At 44.2% G+C, this 13,708-nt stretch overlaps 1 pseudogene; it reads left to right on the top strand.

The window, feature by feature from the left end:
* Window positions 1-1,658: 1,658 nt before the first annotated feature.
* Window positions 1,659-12,801, top strand: LOC132686926 (adenylosuccinate lyase pseudogene; annotated as a pseudogene).
* Window positions 12,802-13,708: the final 907 nt, after the last annotated feature.

The following is a 13,708-nucleotide window of genomic DNA, read 5'->3' as shown; positions in this document are numbered from 1 at the left end:
GCAAGGACCAGCTGCATCAACCTTCCTGTCCCCCGAGCACCTTGATGGCTTGGTGCTAGGGAGCCATTCAGCCTCCCCCTGCAGGATGGAGCTGGGGCAACACCGGAACTGACTGAGGAGGCTTCTGTTACCAGGCAGAAAAGGGGCTTGCAACAAAAATTATTATAGGAAAATACAATTAATATAGACAACTAAATGTCTTGCATATTAGAATTCGTGCTTGTGAATCATCTTCAGTAGAGCAGGTAACATTTATTGTTTGCTACCTGCCAAGAACTGTGCCAGTACCTTGCATCGGGTCCTCAGGCTTTATCTCCTTGGAGTGAGACAAAAGAACAGAAATTTGGAATTAATGTTTATCATCTTGTTTCTCTCATCCCTTATATTCAATTTTCAAGACCTATGGCATCTACATCCAAAATACACATGGACTCCATCCACTTTTTATTTTGCCTGGTACCACCATAGTCTAAGTTATGGTCAAAGCTGCCACGTATAAAGACCAGGAGAAAACAGGCAGACTGTGTAAAGCTGAGAGAGGACTGCCTTGACAACCTTTGACAGTGGGTTGGTATATTAAAGAATTTTAATATATCAAAATTAAAAGGGGGGGCTAGGGAAACGTACCTACACATTCTGGAGGCTGGGGTTATCAAAGGGAGGTTTTAAGACAGAAGAAGGCAAGCAAGGTCTTGGTTAGAACGTGTGAACTTGGCAGGAGATGCTGGTCTTCTCTTGGAATCTGTTAAAGAACAAAAATTCAACGGAGTAAATTTGAAGATCTAATTGGCTCTATTCAACAACTCATGCGCTGGTCATGATTGCTTCTGGTAAATGGAGGGGCACGCTGAGGAGTTGTACAAAATGGAAGGATTTTGTAGACTGAAACAGAGCAGTTGGGGCAAGGAGGTTATTAGCAAATGAAAAGAAAGGACTATTTCAGGCAACAATGAAAAGAAAGGACTATTTCAGGCAAGATTACCTTCCCTTAAAGGAAGGTGGTAGGAGGAGGGGGTGGGAGGAGTGTTTTACCCTGCAGATTACCTAACCAGTGCTGGTCAGAAAATTCCAGACTGAGTGCTTTAAAATTCCACTCCTGGGAGAGGCTGACATTGCAGTTACCTTAGGTATTAAATCTAGTAGACCTTACCATAAGTGACTCCATTTGGGGCCTGTTTTTTGTTTTTGTTTTTGTTTCTGGTGTTTTTTTTTTTTTTTTTTTTTTTTTTTTTTTTTTTTTTTTTAATAGAACACATGGGTCTGTTCAGAGTTATTTGTGGTCTTCTCTTGGTACATATGGATGGGTCTGAATTAAGTGATGGTAAAATTATTTGACCTTGTTTAGTGCCATACATCATGGTTTAGTACCGTCTGTCTCGGTATAATTTGTTACCACTTCTTTCTTGGCCTTGTGCAATGACCCAACTAGTTTCCCTGCTTCCACACTTTTCCACCTCGATTTCTTTCTTGACAAAGCAGCCAAAATGACCTTTTTAAAAAGCTCACATTGGGCATCATTTTCCTGCCTAAAATGCTTCGTTGGCTTCTCACTGGACTCAAAATAAAATCCAAAATTCTTGGTGCAGCCTGCACCCCTGTCGATAATTCCAGTATCATCCTGTGCAACCCCCCACCCCCCAGCTATGTTCCATTAACCCTGGATTCGGGATCTTTGCCTGGATCTCCAGAACCTGAAGTGTGCCTGAGATGACCCGTGCCTCTGGGGCATGAAGGGCACCACCCGTGTTCAGGCTAGCTTCCTGCAGCTCTTCGAGGGAGGTGACCAGAGGATACAGCAGCTTGACAAGATGGTGTCGGAAAAGGAAGGATTTAAGAGGGTTTTCATCACCATACCGCCGACCTGATGTGGGCAACAAAGGCAAGTCGAGGGCAAAGCACAAGCTAACAGTTGTCCCAGGTGGGATATGTGTGACATCCCTCAGGCACTCCTGGCTGCCCAGGAGCAAAGGAAAGGGAAAAACCAATGGTTAACTGATAGAGGTCACAGTCATGCAGAACACGAGTCTCCATGGGTTTGCAAATGTCTTAATGGTTTACAAGGAAAAAAGCAATTTTATCAACAGCCAAACTTCCAGAAACCTATAGATTCAATTTCCTGGGACCTTGATCTCACCCTGCGCCCCATAGGATAGAAAATTCTAAATATAATCAGTTTCTTCTTACACTTATAATGCAGCTCTTTCTGCCCATGGGTCCTGTCCTCAGGCTTTTATGAAGCCACCTGTTTTGTACCAAAGATGTCTCAAGAATTCTTTCCTGGCTGTGGGCTCCGAACCCCAACACTATAAATTACATAGTTTTGGTGTCCAACATGTGGCTCTGAGTCTTTTCATCTGGACTCTGAGCCTTGGTGTACTCACATGTGGTGAGTACTTCCTCTTCTCTCCCTTTACTTTCATTTCATGGGCTTGTCAATGAGTATGGTCTTATTTGAACACTTTCATGTTGATTGCTCAGGCTGCAATCCTCCAGCCTGTGGCCACTCTAAAAAGTAGCCCGGTTTTTGGCTGGAAGCTAGTACCTTGGCCCGAATGGTAGTAAGAGCCACAAACTTGATGCCCTCTCTTTATTCCTGTCCTTATCCAAAGTTGTCTATTTAGACACGGGACCGTCAACTAAGTGACTAGCATGGCTACTGATCTTAAGACTCTTGTGTGAGGTTTCCTCCTCATTGGTCTAATGTGATCCCCTTTATATCTCTGGTCTAACTGTTTCTGGCCTAGAGACCTCCACTCAGAGCTGGTGGAAACCAGTACTTGATTGAATTAAAGCCCAACTGGGGACCCTTTCCTAGGGAAGTTGGCTGTAAAGACTACATGTGCTGGAATGTCATTTAGACCATGATGGATTTCTTAACTGACTGAGCCACCCAGGTGCCCCTAGACCATGATGGATTTCAATCTTTACTGTTCTCTGTCAGTGTCCTCTACTAACTACTTAAACTACAAAATTGGGTAATTTCCCCTTGTAAAACTTTTCTAGTGTTTTCCATAAGGTTAAAAACAGCGGGTTCTTCAAGGTAAACTAAGGCATGGTCTTTTATGGCATGGCCTTCAAGGCATGGTATGGTATCTTGGTCCATATTTTGGCACCCATTTCGCGGTCTAGAATGCAATGGGGAAGTGAGGGGATGTTAGCCTCCCTCCTCCAGGGCCTTTAATGGCAGGAGGTGATCATAGCAATTTCATTTGATTTCAGGTCACTTTGACACCAGAAACCTCTTACATATCCTTCGTGGGATGCTACCTGGGAGGCAGGGGGGATTTTCTTGGTCATGGACCTTCTCTACTTTTCTAGGAGCATAGGAGCTTCTTCTTCAGCCCCCAAGGATTCTTCCTTGGGATGCCTTTTAAACCACTGGAATCAATTTGGATTGCAAGATCTAAGGAAAAAAGAAAAACTGATTTTCTTCTGTAACATTTCCTGGTCTCAGTACTCCTTAGGAGAAGAGGAAAAATGGCCCATTAACAGGACATTAAACTTCAATACGATCTATCAGATGTCTTCTGCAAGAAGCAGGGCAAATGGACTGTGGTACCCTATGCTCAGGCCTTCATGTCCCTAAATAAGGATCCAGACCTGAGGTCCTCTTGAAGAATTTTTCTAGTCACCAACCAGGTTAATAAAGTCCCTCTGGACAAATTGGATGATGATGTCTATATAGGCCCATTCCTCCTAATAAAGCTGGGCTTAGTGGAGGAATCACCAGTCAGTCCAGACAAAGAAGATACTGGCTCTGTTGCTATGCCTTCTCCTTATAAACCCAAGACCTCTCTGTTCCCAGCCCAGCTGGAACTTAGTTGGAGTGGGACTCCCTGTCTTCCAGGAGCTCCACCTAAATTTGGAATCCGCCCTTTTCGGGAAGTTGCCAATGGAGAAATGGGCACAATGACAGTCCATGTCTCCATGGCAGACCTGGCTCAGATAAGACAACAATGAGGATGATATTCTGAAAATACTCTCCGTTTATTGAGGACTTTCAACAAATATCTATCATGTAGGATATGACCTGGATATGTAGATATCATATTAACCCTTTGTTGAATCCTTGAGGAAAAGAACTGCATCTGGGCAGGAGATCAAGAGTTCGCTGATGAACAGGCAACAAGAGACAGGGAACATTATCTGTGGAGAGAGCTGCTGTCTCAAATACTGAACCACATTGGAACTATCAGGATAGTCAGGAAAGGGAAAAGACGAGATGGTATGATTTGACAGAAGGAATGAAAAAAGGATTTACTAAACCTGTAAATTTTAACAAAAATCAGGAAGTCACCCAAAGAGTTGATTAAAATCCTGCTCTATTTCAGCGTTGCTTAATAGAACGCTAATCCTAAATATACCAATCTGGACCCAACTATACCTGAAGGAATGACTATTTTAAGCATGCATTTTATAAATCAGTGGGCACTTTACATCCGCTGGAAGTTAACAAAAATGACTTTAGACCCTCAAATTCCCACTCAGCACCTCTTGGAGGTGGCTTTCGGAGTTTTCAATAATAGTGACATGGCATTAATACCAGAAAAGGACCAGAGGGCTAAGTTACAGGGTGTGATAATCGGCTCAAATATTGGCTGCTGCTATCTCGAGCTTCCCACAACACCAGACTAGCCAGAAGTCCTTGCTAAGGGCTGACTCCAGATGACAGGTCAGATAAGATCCCATGTTTCAGACATGGGCAGATAGGATATTGGAGCAGAGATTGTCCCAACAAGGGCTCTCCCCCTGGGTCATGCCCTGCTTGTAAAAACAAAGACATTGGATGAGAGACTGTCCTTGTGTCCAGAGAGAGAAGGTCAAGCACTCACCACCCTGCCCAAGAGTTAAAACCAGAGAAACTGGCATGACAGGGCCCTGAGGCTGGTCCGGCTCCCTTTGACATCTAGATGACTGAGCCCCGGGTTGCCCTGGATGTGGGAGGTAAGTTTGTCAATTTTCTTATTGATACAGGAGCCACTTATTCTGTTCTTTTTCAGCACACTGGCCCTACTTGTCTTTCTAACCATAAAGTTGTTGGCATAGAGGGGAAAACTAAAATGTGCCATCAAGCAATGTCTTTAACCTATAAATATAAAAGTCAGCTGGCTGCTCATGTTTTTTTAGTCCTTGCATCTTGTCCCACTCCATCACTGGGATGAGATTTAACAAATAAACTGGGAAGCAGTTACTAAATGAGACAGCTCGTTGTCTTTAACACCTGGAGAGTTAAAACCTTACCCTGATATCCCTTCTAATATCTGGAAGGAAGTAAATCTACAGGTTTGGGATTATGATGTTCCAGGATGGGCTCTGAGAGCCCAACCAATTAAAGTGACTTTAAAGGTCCCAACCACTGTACCGCATAGAAAACAATACCCTTTAAAACTTGAGGCCAAGGCCAAGTCACAACCACTTATAGACAAATGTCTTAAACACGGTCAAAGCCTTGTCACTCTCCTTCTAACACTCCAATTTTGCCAGTAAAAAAGGCAAATGAAGACTATCAAACGGTATACGATTTAGCTATAAATGAAGCAATAGTGCCTGTTCATCCCATAGTGCCGAGTCCATACACTATTCTTTTTTTAATGTTTATTGATTTATTTTCAGAGACAGGGTGGGAAGGGACAGAGAGAAAGGTAGAAAGAGAATCCCAAGCAGGCTCTGCACCATTAGCGCAGAACCCCATGTGGGGCTCGATCTTATGAAGCGTGAGATCATGACCTGAGCCGAAATCAACAGTCAACCGACTGAACCCCCCAGGCGCCCCCATATACTATTCTCACCCAGGTCCCTGGTGACACCAACTGGCTTACAGTACTGGACTTAGGAGATGCCTTCTTTTGGTTCCCTCTCAGTGATGAAATGCAGCCACTATTTGCCCTTAAATGGGCCTCACCTTCAAGCCCACGGGCTGCTCAATTAACTTGGCCAGTCTTGCCTCTGGGATTTAGAGACAGTCCTCACTTCTTTGGGGCTGTGCTTACTAAAGACCTCCATGATATCTCCCTGACTCAAGGGACTGTAGTACAATATGTGGTTGATATTCTAATCTGTAGTCCCACAGAAGAAATGTCTGATAACAATTCTATATTTTTATTTAATTTCTTGGCAGACAGAGGGTATTGAATCTCCCCTAAAAAGGTAGAAATATTGAAACAGAAAGTATGATATTTGGAATATGAACTAACACCAGGACCCTGTCTATGGACAGAGAAAAAGGCTGTATTAGATCTTGGAACCCCAGCTACGAAAAAACAACTCTGTACTTTCCTAGTCATGGCAGGTTTTTGCCACCTATGGATTCCTGGATTTGGGCTCTTGGCCAAACCACTGCATGATTCAGTTAAGGGCCCTGATGAGGAATCTTTACTCTGGACTAACACTCAGTGGATGGCCTTTCAAACAATAAAAGCTAGGCTTTCATCAGCCCCAGCTTTGGCTTTACCAAATTTAGAAAAATCTTTCATTTTATACGCAGCAGAAAAATAGGGACAAGCTTTGGGGGTTCTTACCCAGAAATTAGGAAATGAAACAAGACCAGTGGGCTATTTTTCAAAGTCACTTGATAATGTAGCTCAAGGGTGGCCAACTTGTCTCTGAGCAGTGGCTACAACAGCCCTCCTGGTAGAAGGAGCCTCAGAACTTAGTGTGGGACAGTCGCTGACTGTGATAACTCCACATCCCGTCCAGAGTGTCTTAGAAACCAAAGGCCACCAATAGATAATGGGAGGCCGACTTACTAAATTCCAGGCTATGCTTTTAGATACATGAAATAATACTTAAAACCTGTCAAATTATGGGGCACCTGAGTGGCTCAGTTGGGTGAGCGTCTGACTTCGGCTCAGGTCATGATCTCATAGTTTGTGAGTTTGAGCCCCGCGTCGGGCTCTGTGCTGACAGCTCAGAGCATGGAGCCTGTTTCAGATTCTGTGTCTCTCCATCTCTTGGCCCCTCCCCTGCTCATGCTTTGTGCCTCTCAATAATAAATAAACGATAAAAAAAAATTAAAGAAAACAACAAAAAAACCTGTCAAATTTTAAACTCAGCTACCCTTATGCCTGGGCCTGACCATTGTACTTCTATGTTGGAACATGACTGCTCAGATTATCAATCTTGCTTATTCTAGCAGATCAGATTTAAAAGATTCCTCTATTGAAAATGCAGATGATAATTAGTTTACTGATGGCAGTAGCTTCATGGATGAGGGAGAGAGAAAAGCTGGATATGCTATAGTTAGTCTAATTAAGACCATTGAGGCAAAAGCCCTTCCAATAAATACTTCTGCTCAAAAGACTGAATTGATAGCTCTTATCCATGCTCCTCGATTGGCAAAAAGGCCTAATTAATATTTATACTGACTTCAAATATGTTTTTTTGATGCTGCATACCCATGGAGAAGTCTGGAAGGAAAGAGGACTATTTTCAAGGCATAATTCCCCAATCAAATATGGGCCTGAAATTATTACTCCTCTTGAGGCTGTATACCTACCTAAGGAGGTACCTGTAATTCACCTCAAAGGATATCCAAAGGACATGATCTAAAATCTAAAAGAAACAATTCAGCAGACCATCATGCCAAGCAGGCAGCATGGGATAAACAAATATTTGATCTTAAACCAGTCTTAACTCCAATAAAGTCCATAGCTCCAGTCTATTCAGGCCAAGAAATTCATATAGCCCAGGCACAAGGATATTCAAAAAATGACAAGAGTGAAAAATCTTCATACCCAAGAATAATCGATGGAAGGTAACACAGGGTTTATAAACACCAGGCTATTCATTTGGGCAAAAATGCTTTAAAACATTTAATTAAAAATATATTTGATGGAGTAAACTTCACAGCCTCAGTAAAGCAGTTCTGCCAATCCTGTATTGTTCGTGTGCAGGTAAATCCAGAAGGCACCGTCCGCCCTCCCCCACTTTTAAACCAGTCCAAAGATTTGGATCATACCCAGGAGAGGACTGGAAGCCTGATTTCACAGAAATGCCTCCTTGCAAAGGCTGTAAGTTTCTACTAGTGTTTATTGATACCTTCACAGGATGGATGGAGGCCTTTCCATGTGAAACCGAAAAACCGAAAGAACCACAGAAGTAACCAAAGTTTTGTTGTGAGAAATTATTCCCACATTTGGCCTTCCACGATCCCTTCAAAGTGACAATGGTCCCTCTTTTACTGCAGAAACAACTCAACAAATAGCACAAGTTTTAAAAACTAAGTATTTTCTGTGTTCAGTCTGGCGTCCACAATCCTCTGGGAAGGTAGAAAAAGCTAACCATACTTTAAAATGACACCTTACTGGGGCGCCTGGGTGGCTCAGTTGGTTGAGCGTCCGACTTCAGCTCAAGTCATGATCTCGCGGTTTGTGAGTTCGAGCCCCACACCGGGCTCTGTGCTGACAGCTGGGAGCCTGGAGCCTGCTTCAGATTCTGTGTCTCCTTCTGTCTCTGCCCATCTCCCCGCTTGGGCTCTGTCTCTCTCTGTCTCTCAAAAATAAATAAATAAACGTAAAAAACAAGAATTTAAAATGACACCTTACTAAACTTAGTCTTAGAGACCCAGGAAAATTGGGTTACTCTTTTACCAATAGGACTTCTCAGAGCAAGAACTGCTTCAAAACAACCTCTAGGACTCAACCCTTTTGAGTTATTTTATGGAAAGCCATTTCTTCCGGTGGATCTGTTATTAGATGAAGATTGTAATGCTTTGTTAAATTTTTCACTTGAGGCTAGTTTAATTCACAAATTACTTAATGAGTGTACTGATCACATGCTCCCCAAACCTGATTTAACTACAACTGAAAGTCCACCCATGTAAGTCCTGGAGATATAGTTGATTGAAAGAATTGGAAGTCAAATACAGCCGGAGACTTAAATCTAAAGTGGAAAGGTCCATATCGGGTCATATTATGTACTCCCCCTGCAGTAAAATTAGAGGGACACTTCACGGGCTCATATATCTAGAATAAAACCTGTACCTCCTTCACAGGAGACCCATGAGCAAACAAATGCACCTCCGACTCTGTGAACCTGTAGAAGATCTCAAACTCCTCTTCAAATGATGATGAAGGTTGTATATTTCCTCTTTGAGTTCTGTCCACCTATCTTGGCTGACAATTCCTTTCTCCAATAGGCACAACATGATGCTAAACTACAAAATCAAAGAGCTAGTTGCCTATGTGGAGTTTTGCCCATGTCAAGTACATCTGGGTTACCCTGGTGGGTGTTCCCTTTACAAGGCACAGATTGGCTCTCTCTCTATTCTTATATTTCAGTGATGATATATAATGATGCAATGTCTTGTGATAAACCTATCACTAATTAGGATGTTTCTTCCTGGCCCATGATCGATAGGATATGGAATTTACCAGGACATAACCAGACTTTTTCATGCCCTCAAACTATTAAAATCTTAACTGATTTTACAAACCCACAAATTGCTGCCTGCCAACAAGTGCCATAGTTATGAAACCCTACTTATCACTATGCTGAGAATGGCATATATCAAATTTGGGATGTATATTTATGGCTCACACCCACGACTGGACAGCTCAGTCAAAAGGCACTTTTATGCTGGGGACAAAGAAATCATACATATGATACCTGGGAAAATAGCCAACATCTGGGCGTTTAGGATGGCTATCATTAGAAACAAGTTCCCAAACCATTGTGCTCCAGGCTACTGACAAGTTTGCTACTGATTGGATAAGGCGACCTGGAATCAGACGGCCAGCTCCAAACAGAACCCACTGGTTATGTGGGACTAACCTATGGCCATGGCTTCCTCCGGAGTGGATAGGTTGTTGCACCCTAAGTTTTGCCTGGATTCATGGGCACATTAACAAAACCATCACTACCCTGACTAATCTTCCCAATTTAAAACAAAGGTGGGGGCACCCGGGTTGGTTAAGTGTCCGACTTCAGCTCAGGTCACGATCTTGTGGTTTGTGGGTTCGAGCGCCGCCCGCGTTGGGCTCTGTGCTGACAGCTCAGAGCCTGGAGCCTGCTTCAGGATCTGTGTCTCCCTCTCTCTCTGCCCCTCTCCCGTTTGCCCTCTGTCTCTGTTTCTCTCTCTCAAAAATAAATAAAAACATTAAAAAAAATTTAAAAAAACAACAAAGATGGACACGATCTGGTTTTCAATGGTATGATCATTTGGCATCCATTTTTCTCCATCTGTAAGGTTAGAAAGTATAATTTGGCACATGGAAGTCCTTAGTAAATACACCATAAAGGCACTCAGTGATTCACAGAACAGTATCTCCTTACTTAATACTGAAGTTGCACAGATGAGCAAAGCAGTTCTACAAAATAGAGTGGCTTCAGATGCTCTAATCACAGCACAAGGTGGCACATAGGCCATTATTAAAACAGAATTCTGTGTCCACAACCCAGGTTGTCACAGAAATGTCACAGGGTTACTAAAAAATGTGAATATCCAAATTGGGGCTCTACAAAGTCCTTCTCTCTCGTTTTTTAAAAAATTTATTTTTTAAGTGGGGTAGGGGCAGAGAGAGAGGGAGAGAGAGAATCCCACACAGGCTTCACACTGTCAGTGGTGCGAGGGCAGAGCCCCATGTGGGGCTTGAACTCACGAACCGTGAGATCATGACCTGAGCTGACATCGAGAGTCAGACGCTTAACTGACTAAGCCACCCCAAAATCCTTCTCTCTCTTTCAATGATTGGTTACGTTTCTGGCCTGGGGAGGGCTATGGTCAACAATTAGGGATCTTTTCATTGGACTTCTCATTCTTTTTTTTTTTTTTCACATTTATTTATTTTTGAGAAACAGAGTGAGACAAAGTGTGAGCGGGGGAGGGGGAGAGAGAGAAGGAGACACAGGATCAGAAGCAGGCTCCAGGCTCCGAGCAAGAGGTCAGCACAGAGCCCGATGTGGGGCTCGAACCCACGAACTGTGAGATCATGACCTGAGCCGAGGTCGGACGCTCAACCAACTGAGCCACCCGGGCGCCCCTGGACTTCTCATTCTTATAGCCACACTCATCGTAGTGTGTTGCTTTCTTAATAACTCACCACTTGGTGCCAAGACTCCTTCCCCGCCATAACTTCAAGCTGCAGGTGATCCTTTCCACTCCACACATGTGGCCCCCCTTGGACTCGCTGCTTCTCCTTTCATAACTCCTACTTACAAAAGCCCCCCACTGACAGTGTTGACCCATAGTTAGGGACATCCCCACGCCCCTATTCAGCAGGAAGAAGTTACAGAAGACAAGACCTTCCACTCTCAGCAACCTTAAAGATTTAGAGGTTAAAATTGTTCAGGGTGGCGAATGATGTGGGGAAACAGAGGCAAGCTGAGGTCAAAGCACAAGCTAACAACCACCTGGGGGAGGGGAGGAACCTCCCAGGTCAGGTGGGATGAGTGTGACATCCCTCGGGCACTCCTGGCTGCCCAAGAACCAAGGAAAGGGAAAAAACTAATGGTTCACTGATAGAGATCCCAGTCATGCAGGACAGAGTCTCCATCAGTTTATAACTATCTTAATGATTACAAGGTAAAAGGCAATCAAAAAGACTTTTTTAATGTTCATTTATTTTTAAGAGAGAGAGAGCGAGCAAGCAGGGGAGGGGCTGAGAGAGAGGGAGACACAGAATCCGAAGCAGGCTCCAGGCTCCGAGCTGTCAGCACGGAGCCCGATGCAGGGCTCGAACTCACAAACAGTGAGATCATGACCTGAGCTGAAGTCAGACGCTTAATGACTGAGCCACCTAGGCGCCCCTAAGGTAAAAAGCAATTTTATCCATAGCAAACTTCCAGAAACCTGTAGATTCAACTTCTTGGGACCCTGATGTCATCCTCCCCTCCATAGGATAGAAAATTCGTATATAATCAGTCACTCCTTACACTCACAATGCAGCTCTTTCTGCCCATGGGTCCCGTCCCCGTCCTTTAATAAAACCACTTTTTTCTGCAACAAAGATGCCTCCAGAATTCCTTCTTGGCTGTCGGCTCCGAACCTCAACACTTCAAACCACATCAGACCTACATACGAAAAGCGGCTATTCAGGTGCTGGCTAGGTTGGGGGCATTCACGCATAAGATTTGTAGGGACATATGACTCCCGGCACACCTCAGGGAGATGAAGGAACCCTCTGAGAGACAGCAGACTGACCCAAGTGCAATGCCACACAAGCGGAACCCTGTGTGCTCAGAGCGGTGCTGCAGCATCTGTGCATTGGTTTGAGGGCACAGCGGATGACAGTGTCGATCTACGTATCTGTTTGGCTGAGGCACTTCTCGCTGCGGATGTTACACTGAATACGCTGCAGAACATTTCTGAAGGATTGGCGGTATACCCCGAAGTAATTGAGCAGTGCGTTCAGCAAGAGCTGCCTTTCATGGCCACGGAGAACGTCATCACAGCCATGGTGAAAGCTGGGGCTAGCTTCCAGGATTGCCACGAGATAATAAGAGTGCTTTCCTAACAGGCAGCTGCTGCGGTCAAGCAGGAAGGAAGCGGGTGACAATGACCTCATAGAGCGAAGGCAGGATGATGCCTCTTTCAGTCCCATTCACTCCCAGTCGGACCATCTACTGGATCCTTCTTTTACGGGTCGTGCATCCCAACAGGTGCAGAGATTCTTAGAAGAGGAGGTTTATCCCCTGCTAAAACCACATGAAGGTGTCATGAAGGTGAAAGCAGAATTACGTCTGTAGAGTTGGAAGAGAATTAAACAAGAAATCCTCGTTGGCTCTGTTCACTTTTGTTACTGAGTCACAGAAACTTGCTCCTCCAGTGCCTTATTTTACCTCAAGAGCCGTTAACCTGCAATTGATCGGTACTTTTTGTTTGCATGACACATTTCTCAGCGTTCACAATGCAGAAATAAACTACGTTAACTTGGACTCTGTTTTCTCTGTGTTTTCGTTTGTCTGTTCTAACAACAACCCCAAAATGATCTATCTGTAACACAGCCCAGTCTCCATCGCTTCGGCACATCACAGGGGTAGAAAAGAGTCACACGGCTAGCACCCTTTCGTCTAAGGCAGAACTTCATGCCTCCCCGGACCACAAGCCCATCTCCCTCCAGAGATCCAGCCCAGAGCCCAGCTGAACACACAAATAGGCAAGCAGAATGAAGTTGGCCCCAGGCCTCCGCACATCTCACCTCCCCCCCATGGCCCTCCAAGCTTCCTGGCTGCACCCTTCTGCCCCCCACTCCCAGGCCAACTCCCAGCCTCTGAGTCACCGGGGAGCTTTCTCTGTGGGATAGTTAACCAGGGTTTCAGTGTTAATATAAAACAATGTCCAGTGAAATCCATTGTTTCCTAAGTGACTCCCCTATTTTAATGACAACTGATGCTGCCTCTGTGCCTTCATACGTGATGTCCCCTCTGCCTGGATGATCCCCAACTCTTCCAGATACTACATTCCTATAGAATCCGTCTGTGCATAAAGAAACCTCTCAAATCCCCATTTTATATTGGGTCCTTTTAGGACATGATCTCAGCGCCTGTTATATTTCCTTTTACAGCATACATTTTATAATCGTATGCTAATTTGTACATTTATATGTCTAATATCGCCTCTCTAGTAGATCGTAAACTTCATGAACTTACTACTAAGTGCAGATGAAAGAATTGTAGGGAGTGTGTGTACCCAGGCTTGGCTTTGGAAAAGAAGCTGGGTGTCCTTCTGGCTCACTGGGCTCACTTCTGCTCCATATACCTAAAGGTACCT

Source organism: Panthera onca, chromosome F1, assembly GCF_046562875.1.
Source record: "Panthera onca isolate mPanOnc1 chromosome F1, mPanOnc1 haplotype 2, whole genome shotgun sequence".
Classification (NCBI taxonomy): Eukaryota; Metazoa; Chordata; class Mammalia; order Carnivora; family Felidae; genus Panthera; species Panthera onca.
The sequence above is the reverse complement of the archived record's forward strand: the minus strand, read 5'-3'. Positions and strand labels throughout refer to the sequence as shown.